The sequence below is a fragment of the Geospiza fortis genome, unplaced genomic scaffold, assembly GCF_000277835.1.
Source record: "Geospiza fortis unplaced genomic scaffold, GeoFor_1.0 scaffold172, whole genome shotgun sequence".
NCBI classification, from domain to species: Eukaryota; Metazoa; Chordata; class Aves; order Passeriformes; family Thraupidae; genus Geospiza; species Geospiza fortis.
In genome coordinates this window covers 10,767,824-10,780,368 of record NW_005054309.1, presented here as the reverse complement: position 1 = coordinate 10,780,368, position 12,545 = coordinate 10,767,824, and the positions used below count along the sequence as shown (strand labels likewise).

At 42.6% G+C, this 12,545-nt stretch overlaps 1 long non-coding RNA gene across 1 annotated transcript in view; it reads left to right on the top strand.

Moving 5' to 3' along the window:
- Positions 1 to 9,439, top strand: part of LOC115947687 — a 23,517-nt gene extending 14,078 nt beyond the window's left edge. The window contains exon 3 of the long non-coding RNA XR_004081543.1: positions 9,268 to 9,439. This is a non-coding gene — a long non-coding RNA (uncharacterized LOC115947687). The remainder of the gene's footprint in view (positions 1 to 9,267) is intronic.
- The last annotated feature ends 3,106 nt before the right edge of the window (positions 9,440 to 12,545 follow it).

Here is a 12,545-nt window from a genome sequence, read left to right as displayed (position 1 = left end):
GCTGTGGATTTTTGGGATTCTTTTGTGTTTTAAACAAAGAGCAGAGCTTAGGAGAAAATTCCATGAGACCCTTTTTTTAACAAAACCTAGCTATGTAGAAATCACATCATAATTCACCTTTATTCCCCATTGAAATTAGCACTGACACCAACCAGTTTGTGCTCAGCACCATCAGCTGATCAGAACAGTCAGAACACATTTTGAAATATAATTATTAAGTACTTCTGTTGCTTTATGTATTTTTTAAAAACAATCCAGATTTTATTGTTTCTCTCTTTCTGGTGTGATATATTTGACAATATCTTATGTAACTATTGACTATTTTATGTAACATTCCACGAGGAAAACACTAATTTTTATAATAGTAAATGAAATATTGAGAGTTTTCTTCCCTGGAGTTTTTAATTAGCCATAAGAATTGGGCTTTGGGAGGGACAGGGCAGGGTTAGAGGTGATAACGCCCAGAAAAGGAGATTTTGAGGCTGGTAAAGGTGGCAGCTCCGTGCTCTTCAGCAGCCTGCAGGGATGGAGCTGTTCAGTTTTCATCCAGGGGAATATTGAAAACAGCCCCTGCCTTCCTCTGTCTGCTCTGCGTTTGTTACATGCAAAATATTTAAAGGGAGATGCATCCAACTTGCATGGAAATCAGAAATTATCCCTGTGTTTATCAAGTGTGCACTGGAAAATAAACACAAAATATCCAAACTCTTTATGTTATGTTGTCCTTCCCCAAGATTTTGGTGTGATGGTGTGAAATATTTTTGTTTTTCTTGTGTGTTTCTAAAGCCCATTCATGACTTATTTCTGGAGTCCAGTTATAGCAATTTTCATTTAAAATGTTAAGTTTATTTTGTTTTTATTTTGGGAAAACAAGATATTTTAAAAATCTATATTCTTCATAAACATGTGGTGGTAAAAAGTACAGGTGGAAAACCTTAAATTTTGTTACATCTCATAGAATTTAAACCTCAACCTGTCTGGTTATCACTGAATTAAAGAGGAAAAATTGCCTTTTTTAAAAGCTGTGAGCACAGAGAATGGGTTCATTTGTTTTACTCAGGAAAAGGCAGAGACACAGCTTTTCATCCAGGTGTTATTATTTGTGTTGCTTGTGGTCATTATGAATCCAGTCAGTCTCAATATTCCCAGTCTTCCAAATTAGATATTTATTTCTAGGAAATGCCTTAATCCTGTCTTTAAGCAGATTTTTTCTTTGCCTTTTAAAAGGTGTTGCAGTGTTGAAGAATGAGGAATATTTAGGTTTTTTTTCCTCTGTTGTTTGAATTTTGGCTCTGTGCTGGTGGCACTTTGAGATCTCAGTTGCCAGTGCTGGTGCTGACCAAAAATTGGGATTTTTGGGTTTTTTTTGCAGTTTCTGAGAGCAGGTGGTGTCCTGGCGTGTAAGCTGATTTCAAATATCTGTTTAGGTAATTCCCTTCAGCTGTCTGATATCAATTTGGGGATGTAAGGACACACAAATATTACAGAGTCCTTAAGCTCAGCCCATCACTGGGGCCTCAATCTTGGAGGTTTTATGATCCCAAAACCTGCACTATTGGGTTTGTCCCAGCCAGACAGAGGAGCACTGTTTACCTGTAATTAATCTGAGCTGAGGCACAGGGGAAGTGGAAAATCTCAACCTGAAAATCTCTCCTGTCTGTCCCTTAACATTTTACCATAATATCAGAGGTGTTGTCAAATTTACAACAAATAATTGCCTGGCTCGTGATTCCATCTGGAGAATGAATTGGAGCCTTTTCCATGCTCTGGGATCCATCCAGGGCAGATGCAGAGGCACTAATGCCTGCACAGGCAGAGAGGGATAATCTGGCCTGTTTGTCCAGGGTCCTGCAGGAAAGCTGCACCTTTGTTTTTTCAAATAGATTCCAGCTGCTTGGAGAAGGGAGTAACTCCACGTGCTTGTAAGAATTAATTACAGGGGTTGATGGATCTGCTTGCTAATAGAACGTGGGGCTCGTTTGTTCCTGTAGAATTCAAGTTTTCCCCTTTTTTTGGAGAAAATAAAAAATGTCTTTCCTCCAGGATGGCAGCATTTAAGTTTTCCTTCAGCCCATTTTTTTTCTGGTTGCTTTTCCTCAGCCTAAGCAGGGAGAGTTCTGAGGTTTGCTGGGGAGAGGAAGGAATTTCCTTGTTGGTGTCTTTATGTGGCAAATGAGCAACTGTTGTGATTTTCCCTCACCTTGTGCTTTAAACTTTTTGTATGTCCAGAAGATAAGCTGGGTATTCTCAACTCAACTGAGCCTTTTTTTGTTTTGTTCCCAGATTATTGGAATGATATTTACTTCCCTTATCAACATTAACTCTGATTTTATATGGAAGTTTTTATCTAATGTACCTGCAGCTGAGTACTGCACCCTTTTTTTTTTTAGGTGTATATAGGGTTTTTGCCATTGAACTCCAAGACTGCTTTGAATGAGAAAGGACAAGGAATGTCAGGGATTTTTGGCTGTTTATTTAATAGGACCAGTTTCTGGTATTAACTTTGGTTAATGTAAATGTAATGTACATTTGTACATAATGTACATGTTCAGAAAATGTACCAGTTTCTGTATTAACTTTGGTTTCTTTTTTATTTTATTCCCTAAAGATTATTAGAATTAGATTCCAGATTTTTCTGCTCAGCCATGACATGGCTACAGGAATATAGGGTTAGAAAAAAGTCCTGCTTTGGGACACACTCTGAGAACCGGTGAGGGAAATTCATGTCAGGTAAAACCAGATGGGTTCTTATCTGATAATCTTAATTTGAAGTTGAATTTTAGGAAGGAGTCTTTAAGCAGATTGGCAAGAGAAATAAATGGTGTATCTCCCTTCCATCCATGGGCTGCAGGCAGGGAGCTGTGCCTGGATCCCAGGGGATGCAGGTTCTGGGCACAGCACTGATTTAGGCTGATTTAGGGAACTCGATGTGTTTGGGGTTGTTCTCCTCCTCCCAGCTGATCTCTGGTGGGTTTTCCAGCTCCTCACTGGTGACCAGGCCGTGCTGGATGTCCTTCCCAAGGACTCCTCAGGATAACCAAGGCGTTGTGGCAGAGGAGGCACCTTCATCCCCCTTGGAATCCAGAGCAGGAGGTTCTTCCAGGAGTCTGGAGAGCTCAAGTTGTGCCAAAGCAGCTGCTTTAGAATTCCAGCAGTGTCCCATCCCTGGGTTCTTCTCTCTGGCTGCATTCCTGTCCTCTCCATGCTGCCTTTCCATCTTTTTCAAAATGACATTTGAGGGAACTTTACCTCCCCAAATGTTTGATGATGTAGTTACCATGATTTACAAGTGCAGAGTTGCTGGGCTGAGTTGGTGCTGGTGTTTGGTGAATGCATTTCCTCAGCTCTGCATGTGGCATAATTGGCCACACAAAGACACCAGCAAGGAAATTCTTCCTCTCCCAGCCAAATGCCAGAGCTGTCCCTGCTTAGACTGAGGAAAAGGCAACCAGGAAGAAATGGGCTGCATGAAAGTTTAAATGTTGCAGTCCTAGAGGAAAGACATTTTACATCATCTCCAAAAAAGTTCATGGTTGTCCCAGTTCTTGTTTTTATTTCATCCTGCTTTTCTCTGGCACTGTGGATGATAATTTTTTAGATCTTAAATGTTCCCTTATTCTGAAATATGTTTTGTCACTTTACAACTGTCCAAACTCCTGGTTTCAAACAACTTTTCCCTCTTAACATCAGTCTCCTTTCAGGTTGAAACTCTGACTCTGCTGCTGCCTACTTTTGTTATCACTCGCCTTATATTGAACAGTAAATTAAAAAAAGTTACTATTATCATAAATGTTATCTGTATTTAACTTCCTCAAAGACATGCACTTTAAAATTGCAAACTAATAACAACCTGCAATGTTTTGTGGAGGCAGCTACATTTGTACTGTATATACATCTTTAATAATTTCTGCATCTGAATGACTGCAATTGATACCCAAAATTATTTTACCTTTCCAGCAACTCGTACCATGATTTTTTTTTCCTGGTGGTGAAGTTGAGTTAAACAAGGAACTTTCTCTTAATATGCTTTGAAGGAGAACATGGCATTTTGCTGCAATTACTTGTGTGTTTGCACTCTGGCTTTATTAGCAGTCTGAGCGCCCAGGCTTGATGCAGCGCAGTTGTTCCATTGTTCCAGCCCTTGGATTTATGGCTGAAGTATTAAAGAGCCCTCAATTTGTTGGCTTTTGTTTGTGGCCATTGAGCTAAAAATAATCTAATAAGGCTTGTGTCAGGTGAGAGGTGCTGAGAAGAATTCCAGGGGAGTAGTTGACATCTCAGCACCCTTCTTTGGAGTGGGGGGTGCTGTTTGCCAAGAAAACAGATTATTTGTGCAAAAATTGATCTTTCCTGGAAGTGGAAGGGCTCAAAGAGAAGAAAACAAACCTTGTCTTGGTTTTGGGCTCTAATTCCTCTTTCCATTTCAAAAAGTCTCTCTTTTGCAGTTGTAACCTTTTGAAGAGATTAGATTGGACCTCTAAGATAGAGTTCAGTGCTTTAGTGCAATATAATTGGGGAAATACTAAACGCCACTGACCTCATTTCCTTTAGAACAATGAGAATTAATAGTTGCACGTTTTATTAGGCTGATATTCCAGATGTAGTGTACATTTAATTAAGTGTAGTTTCCTTTTGGTTATGGTATGTGGCTCTGCTTTTTGTCGCAAATTCTTTCTAGTTTTACAGTTTTCCACATGTTTTCTTTCACCATTTATGATTTTTTCAAAGCGGGGCTATAAGGATTTAAATCACTTTAGCATGCAGCAAAACAGTTCCCATTCAAACAATAAACGCCATTTTAAAAAGCCTTTAGATCTTCTGTCACTTCATAAATATAAATGTATAAAAACATTATGCAGTTGTAGTGCCCACCTGCTAATTAAATGCAGATTTCCTCAAACTTGTTTTAAAATCCGCTTATTTGTTTCAACTCGGTCTCTGCTCAGAATACATATGGCCCTTGTGAAACTAATTATGCTTATGGAGCAGCTGTTAAATTTAGTGCAACTAATTTTATCCAATATTTTACATTTTAATTGATTACCTGTGAAGAAATTAGCAAATTAACACTTATTGTGCAGTAACTGAATGGGCTTTTATGGAGACTTTCAATTTTTACAAGCGGCCCGAGTGCTGATGGAATAAAGCCATTTCTTAGGGCTGGAGATAGGGAACTTATTGGTGAGCCTTGATTATCTGGTGTGAGAACTTAGGGATCCCGAGTGATGCCAAGCATCTGTGTGTTCTGCAACTTAGACATGAAAAGCAGATTGGAAAGTAATGGCTTTTCACAGAATTTTGGGAACATATGGGCTTATCTGGATCTAAGAACCCTTTGAAGATCTTTGAACTTGACTAAATGACTTAACCTTTGGCATGGTGGGTGGGTGTTTTGGGTGTTGTTGGGGGGGAAGGGGATCCATGCTGGAAATCTCCTCTACAGCTTCGTTTTTTGGTTTGGTTTTTTCTCCCCCCCCTCTGGTAGTTCCATAATTTGAACATTTGGGGTCTTGCTTTAATAGGACTAATTGTGATTCTTGTTATTTTTCAACAGCAGATAAAATAGAAAATCTGTCTTCTCTGCCAGATCTGTGGCCTTTTGTTGTGGTTTGGTGGTGAGCTGGGGACACAGATGACTTTTGGGAGCTCCATTTCAGGAAGTTTTATCTTGATTTCCTGTCCTGTAGATCTTGCAAGATACTTTAATAGGAATTAAGGAACAGTAGAGTGAGACTCTTCCCAAGGCCATGGAGTAATGGGACAAGTGGGAATGGCCTGAAGCTGATGGGAGGGGAGGTTTAGATGGGATATTGGGGAGGAATTCATCCCTGTGAGGGTGGTGGGACACAGGGAGGCTGTGCCGTGTCAGGGGCACCTTCCACTGTCCCAGGGAGCTCCAATCCCTGCCTTGGACACTGCCAGGGATGGGGAAATTTGATGCAATGACTCTTCTAATTTTTAAAAGCTGTTTCCTGTATATAAATGTCACCTGCCACCAGTTCTGTACAGACGTGGGAATGAGCAGAGATGCAGGAACTGAGCATCCAGCCTGCCTGAGCTGAATTTATTTGCGCCTGCAATAGGTAGAGCTGAACTCCAGTTCAGATTTGAGCTGAGAAACTGGAATTCTTTAGCAGTAAATATTTTAGATTCCTGTTATTCCTGGTGGAGGACTGTGCCATTAAATGAGGAGAGGCCCTGCCTTGATTAAAGGTGATTTGTGTTGCTTGCAGGGCATTGTTTGTTTGGGGTTTATTTTCTGTTTTGGACTTACCTGCGGAGTTCTGAGAAGCCAAGGTTACCTGGGAATACTGGATTTAGGGCAGTGCTCTGTAAATCTGTGCTGCCTCATCATGATGTTTGTAAAAACAGTGTCTCTGTGCCAAACAAAAATTAGAGTTAATATCCAGAATGCTCTTTCAAGTCAAAACTTCCTCTGCCTGAGGAGTAAGGATGGATGGATGGACGCTTTTACATTTGTGATGACACACTAAAAATCCATTTTGAGCCAGCAAATGCTCTCCAGTTAAGAATCCAGCACTGCAGTGGTAATTTGATCTATTTATTAGTGTTAATAGAGTGACCAGGATGGGAGAGCTGCTGTTGGAAGGTACCAGCTGCTGAAACAGGAACCCAGCCCTGACCTCTGGAGCTGCTCCTGGCAGGAACAGGGACCTGAACTCCCATGTGCTGGACAAATTCCAGAAATGTAATTTATAGCCTCATCTGGATGGAGGATTTTCTTTTGCTTAGTCTATTGTTGAGTTTTATTAAGCAGTTGTTGTTTCATAAAAGGAGGGATTTTGTCTGTGTGATTTGGCTTTTAAAGGCTTTGGGAGTTTTGCACTCCAAGAGGTGCTAAAGAAACTTTTTACACTGTTTTGAAAATTCTCCCGTTTCCCTCAGTACTTGATGGAACTTCTCCACAAGATGCCATCAGAGCTTTCATGGGAATCATGGAATTGTAGAGTCATGGTTTGGGGTGGGAAGGACCTTAAAGCCCATCTCATTCCATCCCTGCCCTGGAGGGACACATTCCAAAGGCCAGGGTGCTCAGGTAAGAGGAACCAAGGAAAACGTGACTTGATTTTTCCCAAAGATCCCTTGCCCACTCAGGTAGCATTGATCCATGATAAATTATTAAATAAAACTTAGAAAATCCTCTACAAGAAATTCAGAAATAATGAAATAATTTGGGACACACAAAGAACCAGCCCTAATACTTCTGGATCTTTTTTTCCATTTTGTTAATGGATGAATCCATTGTTTGTTTTAAGTTATTTTGCATCTCTTTTCAGAGCAGGAGCAATGTTTTCTTTTTCACTTCTTTTGCTAAATTGTCAGTTTAAAGGTGACAGGTGACATTAAATTGTGACATGTGCTATGTTATTAGATGTATTTATTAAATGTATTGAAATTAAATAATAAAATACAACAAGGCTGAGGTGCAGTGCTGGTGAGAAATGGCTGATGGGTTGTTCTGATGACAAAATTTTGTAACTATGAAGTAGGACAGTAAGATCTGAAATTTTCACTCTAGAACTTTAAGGCATTTATAAAAGTGTTTGTATTCAGGGCTGAGTAGCCAAAAGCTTCCAAAACCTGGAGATGAAACCCTTGGTAGCAAACCAAGCCTGCTGATGTCAGATGTCTGACTTCACTCACTGTGTTTTTTGGAGAAAAATGTTACCTAGATGTCTCTGTGGAGGAAGGCAGAAGAATTGGTGGTGTTTTGTTAGACTAATTTGGTATTTATAGTTTGGGGATCCTTTTTGTCTGCCTAGAAGCAGCCTCTTCTTTCTCTGGTGAAGGAGAGCCTTCCTTCACTCTCTGGCTGCTATTCACAAGGGTTTTCTGCTTGTTTAGATAGCCCAGTAGATCCTGTTAAGGACTGAACCTGTTTTAATCAGAATCTCTTCCCCAGTTGCTTTGGTGTCATTTTTTCTTGTCAGCCTACCTGATGCCTTAAGTTTAGCTTTATATTTCCAGATTCTGCGCTGCATTCTCACAGTGGATAACTCTGAACTCACACACAGTGCCAGCAGCTCTCATCACAGCTCAGGCACACAGAACAATCCTTGGCCAGCCCCAGAACCAAGGACACCGCTGCAGCTTCAGCCCCAAAAGTGCAAACAGCAGGGGATGGAGGGGAGAACCTGGGAGGGTGGGACTGCACAACCTGGAGCTGGAACTGGACAGTGAACCCAACATAGAAAGGGACCAAAACTTGTAAAAGGGTGAGAACTCCTGATCTGGGGTCCATCTTGGGTCTGTTTTGGGTGTAGCCTTGGTCAGGCTCATGTGCTGCCCAAGGTGTATCCTTTGAAGGCATTTTAATAAATCCCTGCTTTATTGCTTTAACAGTGCCCAGCCTCTGTTCCAGGGAGCCTCTTTAGGTATCAGTCACCATCCCCGCATGTGTTTAACAGCAGACTGGATGTGGCCCTCACTGCCAGGTTTAGTTGGGGTGTTAGGGCTGGGTTGGACTTGATCTTGGAGTGTTGGAGTTCTGGACACTGAGAATTTTGGAGTTCTGTTCTGCCAGGCACTGACCCCCAAGAGAACACTGCATTGACCTGAGGCCATGGAGAAGCTTCCAAAATGGAATGATGGAACTGGGATTGTGGGTGTGGAGTTTGAATAGAAATGTGTGATGTCACAGGGCAGGAAACTCAGAGTTTGGGGTTTTAGGATATAGTAATAGATATGAAGCAAGATGGAGGTTTTAGGGTGGAGACTGGTCCTCCTTCTTCTTTAGGGGTTTGGGTGGTATTTTGTAATTGGACAGAAAAGTCAGCCTTGCAGACTTTGAGTGATCAGTTATTGGGTTAAAAGTAAATAATTTAGGTGTCATTTCTTAATTGGATAGTTTAGCCTTGAAATACCTTGTATAGTAAGATAGTTAGCCATTTTGTAGCATGTTAGTAGGAGAGCCCCCAGCGTGTCCCTGTGTTCCTTCAAAGTAACTATGTCACCTGCAGGCCAGGGCTGTCCAGTTCTTGTAGGAGTAGGGCATGTCCTTGTTCTATCAAGATCCTTCTGCACCTGGTGTCTCTGTGGTTGTGCAGGTCATGGACGTGAGCATGGCAGCGCTCCTACAGCCGCAGCAGGGAGAGGTTCTGCCACAGGAGAATGCCAGCGGGTCCCTGTGTTCCTTCAAAGTAACTGGGTCACCTGCAGGCCAGGGTTGTCCAATTCTTGCTGGAGTACAGCATGCCCTGGTTCTGCCAAGATCCTTCTCCACCTGGTGTCTGTGTGTCGCTGCAGGTCGCGGTCGCGGGCTCGGCAGCGCTCCTACAGCCGCAGCAGCGAGAGGTCTGGCCACAGGAGAACGCCCAGCGGGTCCCGGGAGCGCCGCAAGGGCAGGGACAAGGACAAGGACAAGGACAAAGCCAAGGACAAGGGCAAAGGGAAGGAGAAGGAGATCCACGGCACCAAGGCTGGGTGAGTGAGACGGCAAATGATGGAGCTGGGGCAAAACTGGGCAGCAACGCAGTGTCCTTTTACTTTTGTGATAGTTTTCCTTTATATTGTATTTTATATCAACTAAGTTTATGTAAATTCAGAATATTTGAAAGGTGGGGAATTATTCAGACTGTTTGGAGGGTGGGGTTTGTAGGGTTTTACAGTTCTGCAATGAGTTAACGTTTCACACTAAGTGTGGTTTAATTTTCCACCCTTTCCCCCCAGCTTGGTTTCAGGTGGGTTAAAGAGCTTTCTGCAATTTGTTAATATAAACATTCTTCCCATATGTAGTAGCTATGATTTAGGGGAAAAATGAGGAATATTGGATAGCATGAGGACTGCTTCCTAGGAGAAGATGGGTTTCACTGTTCACACACACCTACACCTCCTCCCAGTGGCAGGAGTTCCTCCTGGGCTTTGGTTGAGGCTCAAAAATGCAGTTCCAGCACAAGCCTTGCTCTGGGTGAACGATGGGAACCCTTGAGAACCTGCTGTCAGTCCAATTTCTGCTTGGAATAACTTGGGTTGTGGATGACAGATTGCAGGAAAGGCAATGTAATTTTTTGCATTTTATGTAATTTATGTAATTCCCTCTGCTTTATACATCATGCTCTTGTGCAGCCTTTCCTGGGCTGTTTGTCTTTTCCCTCTTTGTCTGATCCTTTCAAAAAAAAAAACAAACTGCTGAGGTGTCACTTCATGACCTTCCCTTGGGTGGATTCCCACTGAAAATGCTCCTGGGGAATTTCTGGAGCTGCATCTTCCACCCACATTTGGGCTTCTGTTGGCTTCTGGAATTCTCCCTTTGTTCCTTGCGGCAGCAGGAAAATTCCTGGTTAAGTTGGATCCGGTTTGGACTCTCCAAGCAGATTTAATTTCTAGACCCAAAGTCTGGAAAGTCTCATTATTCTACAGAGCCCTTCCAGAACCTCCAGCATCAGGGAATCTCTGGTGGAAACAATGCTGTGGCCTCAGTATTTGAGCAGATCCTTCCTCAAAGGCACCTCAAGGACCAGGTCTGGTTCCCAGTTTAAATTCATGGCTGTTTGCAATGTATTTATTCAAAATAGCTGCTTTGGAGCTGTAATGAAGATCAGCCTGAAGCCAGATTGTGGGGAGAAGGGACATAAATTCTCAGGTGCTGCTTGACTTTATAGTTTAACTTTGCATAAAAGGAGGTATTTCAGCTTGGCAGCACTGCAGCTTATCTGAGAGATGTATATTTGGGGCTTTGCTGCTCCTCTAAAGCACAGAATCAAAATGCATTTTTTTCACTAATTAAGCAGCAAATTTGTTTGTGACTCCTGTGAACCCTAATGATGATTTTCTGTCCTTGGCTTGGCTGTGTTTGTAGATGTGAGGGGGAAAGGTCTGTGCTTGGGGTTTTTTTGGGGCAGCTTTAGATTCTTTCAAGGGAGATCTTGTCACAGCAAACATCTCAAGAGAAACTTCAAAAGTAGGAAACCAAAGTTATTTTTAAAAAGAGTATTCTGGGCGTTGTCCTTTGGCCTTCCCCATTTCAGTGATGATTCCCTAATGCTGAGCACTGAATTTCTGGAGTGCTGGAGAGGTACCAGATGTTCATGAGATAGGCTGTGAAACAGCTCAGCTCTTCTCTTGCACCCTGAAATGTTTTAAGGGATGTTCCACTTGTGCAGCCGTTATGGAGGGAAATCCTGCAGCAGCTGCTGGGAACGTGGGCTGGCAGCCCCAGGGAGTTCCCTCCAGCCCCAAATCCCACGATTAGACCAGCAACATCTACATGCAGGAAGCCTTCAGCTGTCCAAGTCTGCAGAAGTGAGGGGTTTTACAGCACTACAATGTTTTCCCACTATTTTTTGTACTAATCAAAGCATTACATTCATCTTTTATTTATGCTTTTTGAAATTCTCTTGTTTTAAAACAACCTGCATGCATGTCTTCATTGACCTGGTTGGGTGTGCTGTTGAATTTTGATGTTTTGAGTCTTGATCAGCTTCAAAACATGCAAATTCTGTTGTTCTGAGATGTGTTTTTCATAAGGCTCCTTGCTCATTGTTAAATTGGGGGGCAAAGCTACTAAAAGCTTGTTAGTTTTAAATAACTTTTCCTAGATTTATGGGTCTCATTGTTGCTTGTGTACTAGTGGAATTTGGGATTACTTCTCCAAGTGATTTTGACAATTTTTAATGGAATAAATGAAGAGCAGCTCCTCAGTTGTTAAGAGAAAAGAAGTGGTGAACTATTAATCAAACCTGACCACTGGTTTAATTGCTGGTCCTTAATAAGGTTATTGATACATGTGGGCATTAATGGTTTCACAGCTTCCTAAATACTTTGGCAGATCCCAGAATCCTGGAGTGGTTTGGGCTGGACAGTCCTTAAATCTCATCTCATCCCAGCTCCTGCCATGGGCAGGGACACCTTCCGTGGACCAGGCTGCTCCAGGTGGCCTTGGGCACTGCCAGGGATCCAGGGGCAGCCACAGCTCCTCTGGGCATCTGTGCCAGCCCCTTCCCTCTCTCCCAGGGAACAATTCCTTCCCAAAATCCCATCCATCCCTTCCCCTGGCAGTGGGGGCCATTCCCTGTGTCCTGTCAATATTACAGAGCTGAGGAGCTCCTTGTTCAAACACAATCTCCATTTTTCCTTTCAGTTCCACACTTCAGGGCTCTGAGGTTTCACTGAGGTCCCCCTGTCTGGGGACCTGTTTCCAGTGGCATTTCCTGAAATCCTCTGGAGTGGATCCATGCCCAGTGCCCCATGGATGGCACGTGGGTGACTGATGGCTGTTGATGAGATTTTTGCTGTTTGGAGAAAACGTCAGGAGTGAAGTGGGAATATTGGACTTTCCCAAGTCAGACTCTCCTGGAGCTTGGCACACGATTATTTTGCCCTTCCTTCTTCCCAGCCAGTGCAGTGGGAAGTCATTTATGGTAATTGGCCCTGATTTGCATATAGGTGATGGAGTTGTGTGGGGCAGAGCACCCCAGAAGTGCTGGGAAGCTGTGCTGGGATCAAAGGGGCTGTGCAGGAGCTGTTGTCTGACACCAGGCTGGGGGTGTTGTTTGCATTAAACATTCATCACCCTCCCAGCCTGC